Here is a 5,052-nt window from a genome sequence, read left to right on the forward strand (position 1 = left end):
GAGGAAGAGTCCCCTTGGAGCTGGCATACAGTCAGCTCTTCACACATCCTGGGGAATAAAAGTCAGAACCACATGCAAGGACTATTCAAATCCTGGCATGAGGAGAGACAATGCAGAGATGTCAACCTCCACACATCCTTTACAATCCACTTCCCAGTCACAGGTGCAGAGCATCAGGGCGAGGTGCTTCCCTGTCTTCCTGGGATGTAGAGGGATAAAGCAATAAAATGACCCAGAGGGCTGACCTGTTCTGATCACAATGACACAAAGACGAGGTCTCAGCATTGTGATGGACTTAGAAATCTCTCCCTTTGGCTTCGAGCTGTGTCCTTGTCTGGATCACCAGACTGTCACGTACATTCTGTATGCTGCTGACACAGAAATCCTAGGATTTGGCTGTGCCCTGTACAGAGACAAGTTCTCCCTGCAGAGGGTGACCCTGCAGACAGCATCAATTCCACATTCTCCCCATTTCAGCTGACACTCTGGTCTCTGACTCTATGCTGGGGAGATCTTGACATGTCATCATCTCTGCTTTTTATCTGCCTGCAGCTCCACCCCTTGAACATTTCACTGGATATGTTGATCAGCAGCTACCAAACTTATCTGAGGATAAATGTCTACAGGAAACACAACCAGACTCTTATGTTCAAGCCAGAAAATATGTCAGCACCTTTGTAAGTTCAAGGTTGTGTGTATGTGTTAAGTATCATTGTGACTGCAGGTGAGTGTATCTTTGTGCCTGTGTGTATTCTGTCCCTATTGGCAATTCTGACAAATGTATGGCAGAAAGTCAGGTGAATGGAAGCAGAGGTCCTCACCCTTGTTGCGCCTTCCATAGAATCTTCCGTTTGCTCCCCAGGCTTTCAGAGGCAGAGGACAGGCATCAAGATTTTTGTACCCACCCCATAAGCACATCCCCTGATCCAACTCTGAGCACTTGGCATGGATGAGACTGTTGGGACCCAGGATCACTACTGCCAGTGTCCAGATCTGTCTGGAGAGGTGCCTAGCTATTCTGATGCATGCACTACCTCATTCAATGTTGCTGTCTTGCTTATCACTGTTCCATCTTATGTCTGAATTTCATTTCTTATTGGAAGACAAGAACCTCTATTTCGCTTTGTCATCCTTTGGGATGAGCTTCTTTCACTGCCCAATATTATCATATTTTACCCATGCTGTACCCTGTATAACTGTGAAGTATACTTTTCTCAGAATATTCACACAGACTTTTTGTATTAGTATATTTCTGGTTGCTTATAATAAGATGGTAATTTTACAAGTATATGTTCTTCAATCTTCAAGTTTTCTACCAATTTTGTGCATGGTATAGAACTCAATAGATGACAGCTTCATATTTTGAAAAAAATAGATTAAGGTACTCAATATTCAGCTGATCATCAGAGCTATAAGCAACGCACAGGTGAACAAATATACCATCATATTGGAAAAGTGTATCACTAGGGCAAAATGATTTTAAATAATTTAATTCACCACTCTTATCATTAAAATACATAAAATTACTCAATGGATCCACAGTGTGATTTTTGTACCAGATCTATTTAGTGTCCCACAAGTGAGTCCTCTCCATCCTCAGAAATCCAATTTTGGTTCAGGTGTATGGGAAAGCTACACTTGTTTAGACCACAGGAGAAAATTTTAAATTCATGTGGAAAGATAATACATACAACACATTGTGACAAAATAGAAAAGTACCTTTATACTAAAAACAAAACACTGCCATTTTGAAACTGTGAATATACCATATGAAAGAACAAAAGTGAAATGACACTTTATCAGTTAATTCAACATTGAAAACTAAAAATCAGTGTATATGAGCTGAAGAAAGGATTGGATAAATATATTTCTTCCCTCATAATTCAAATGTGACAATTTTCTTGACATTCAAATTTTGGGTTAAATGTAGGAAATAAGATAAAGTCCAGAATTCCAAGAAAAGTGGAGCAAAGAAACTCATAGTGAGAAAATAGAACATCAATTTTCTTATTCACAATAACATAAACCCATCTTAAATTTAAGAACTCATATTTTCAGGTAAGAAATGTGGGAAAATACAGAGAATGTTCAATTGTAAAATGTGAAAAGACAAAGATAAATTCAGTACCCAGGAAATGAATAAATGAAGAAAAGTGAACATTGTGAACACTCTGATACCAGAAGTCCTGAATTGGATGCATTTGTTTAATTAAAAATCTAACTTAATAAGCCTGCTTTGATAAGATTTGATATAAAAGTAGAAAATTATCAAAAATTCTGGGAAAATCACACTGGTGAATATGGTCAAAGATGATAATACTCTCACATATTTGAACAAGTGGCAATCAAATTTCCACTCAAACTATTCCAGAACGTACAGAAGAGATGCACCTTGCTTTCTGTTCTTAAGCAGAAATGCGCTTCCACATTGGAATTTACCAAAGTTTTCCCAAAGGGTACATGAAGATGAGGTTGTCCACTGAAACAGTTTGCTTCCTAGAAGTCAGAGAGACATTCCACGATCCTCCAGGGACCCTGGAGCATCACTGAGTGGCAGCCTGAACCTGACCCTGGCTTCCTCAGGGTTTGGCTGTGAAACTGCACTGAGATACAGACTCTCACCCTGCTCTCTAAATCTGCTGCTTCATTTAGGTGGTCAGGGAAGAACTACCCATACATGTTGGCCTTTTACTTTGCCATCCAGGTGATAAATCTGGACCCACCATACCTCCCCAAACTATCCATGGAATTCCAATGTGCACTGCCTTTGTCACAGATCAATGCACCCTTAGGAATGGTTTGCATTTTCTCTACAGAGAGTATTTACTCCCTCTAACTATAACTGCCATATACAATACAAAACACTTGCTGTTATTGCTGGAACCATGTCAGCATTTTCTTCCTAGACCGGAACTTGCTGGAGCTCTAAAAATCCCACAGGTAAATGGATTCCTAATTCTGCAGAGCAATGTGTAAGTCTCCACCAACCCCATTCTCTCACATCTGACGAAAGGGAAATGTAGAAGCCAAGTATGGGTACCTGACCATGGTGTACAATGTGTCTCAGGGTGTCAGCTGGATTCTGAGTATATTCACAAGTAAGAACTAATGAAGGTACAAAGCAGTGCAATCTGAGAGAACTCACTCACTCTGATTACTGTCTGGGGATAATATGTCCATTTGCCATATTCTGTGAATATTGACTATTGACTAATCACAGCTCTTTGACACATAAGAGATATTTACAGGAGGCAGAAATGCTCTGTACTAAGACAAGACTCTCTTAGAAGGCATCCAGGGACCAAAGGTTGTTAGATATGTAGATGTGAAGACCTGGACATCTGGTTTCCACTTGGGATGATGCAGAGGGCTATGCTACTCCTGAAGATCCCCAAGGAGTATTTAAGGCTCTGTTACAGTTACACTGGAATTCACACACTCATCTGCCCAAGCCCAAGCCTGCCACGATCTCTTCGACAAAAGCAGGTTTCTTTAAAGCATACCCAGTGAACCTTCTCATTACAACCTCTTACTGTTTTGTTTAAGAGGCAGAGAAACAGCGACAGAGAGAGAGAGAGCGCTCCTATTTGCTGTTTTCTCACTAAAAGCATACTTCAATGGCAGAAGTCAGCTGGCCCTGGCAAGAAACCAGCAGCCAGGAACTCAATATAAGTCTCAAATCTAGGTGTCAGGAATCCAACTACATGAGCCATTTCTGCTGCCTCCAATGGCCTGCATTAACAAGTGAAATTATTCATAGAGGGACCATTTCAAACAAACCACCATTGGGACATATCACACAGTAGCTTTGGAGGATTCTGGGCTGGAAATTGATTATATTTCCAAGATAACTCAGGTTATGCTGTGGTGACACATGAACCCCAAAGTTGTAAGACATCAATGCAGTAAAGATTTACATTAGTCTCATAGTGAGCGTATAACAGTGGTTGCTGAGAGAGGGGGTTGTGTTCTCCAGAGACGTGGGGAGAAGATGAGGGAAAGACCACCGTCCTGATGATGCTACATCCAAAGTTTATGCCTTCTCACTTGGAACTGCAAAGCATTCACAGCCTGTAGTAGTGCATTTTTTTTTTCTTTCATGATGTTTATAGTTGAGTCACTCTCCTTAAAGCAATGGGCATGTGAAATGTGACTTTCTCTGTGCTCAGGACAACAAAGAGTAGCATAGGGACAGCCTCATCCACAACAATGACCCACATGTCTGCCTTGACCCACACCTTCCCCATGTGAAGAAGCATTTTCTACAGTGTGAACAATGACTAGATTCTTTACATCACCATGTAGTAGGTACATGTATGTAGATGGCATGCTCATGCTCATCTTGGAAGCAATATCACAATCTCTGGGTGCCTTTTTTACCCCAGCTTATAGATGGGTTTGTATAAAATTTATCCCTTTAAAGAACAGGCCATCAAAGAAGGAGTTACATTTCTATGAAGGGAGGAGAGAACTTCTATTATGAGTATGGCCTTGCCTAAATAAGGTCAGAGTTTATGAACACAAGAGGCTTCCATAGCCTTGGCAGCTCATGACAAGAGCCTCAGGTGATTACTGACTTCATAAATAAGAGTGCCAATTGGTAAGACAACAACAGGAGTCACTGTGCACTGACTCCCTAAGTAGGATCTCTGTCCTTAATATGTTGTACTATGTGAATTAACGATAAAACTAGTATTCAATCAGTAGTTTATACTTTGTGTTTCTGTGTGAGTGCAACCGGTTGAAATCTTTACTTAGTATATACTAAGTAGATCTTCTACATATAAAGATAATTAAAAAGGAATCTTAACAAAGGATGAGATGGGAGAGGGAGTAGGAGATGGGATGTTTTGGGGGTGGGAGCAGGGTTAGGGGGGAAAAACCAATGCTTACATGCAGAGTATATTTAATAACTTGTATATCCATGTACATGAGACAAACACATTAATTAAATTAGTTATAGGAATTAAATTCTAGGGAAAAGACAAATAACCATATGTAAAAATTATCCTAGAAAGTTTTTTTTATCATCAAATTTATATTTTTACTTAT

Source organism: Lepus europaeus, chromosome 20 (assembly GCF_033115175.1).
Source record: "Lepus europaeus isolate LE1 chromosome 20, mLepTim1.pri, whole genome shotgun sequence".
Lineage (NCBI taxonomy): Eukaryota > Metazoa > Chordata > Mammalia > Lagomorpha > Leporidae > Lepus > Lepus europaeus.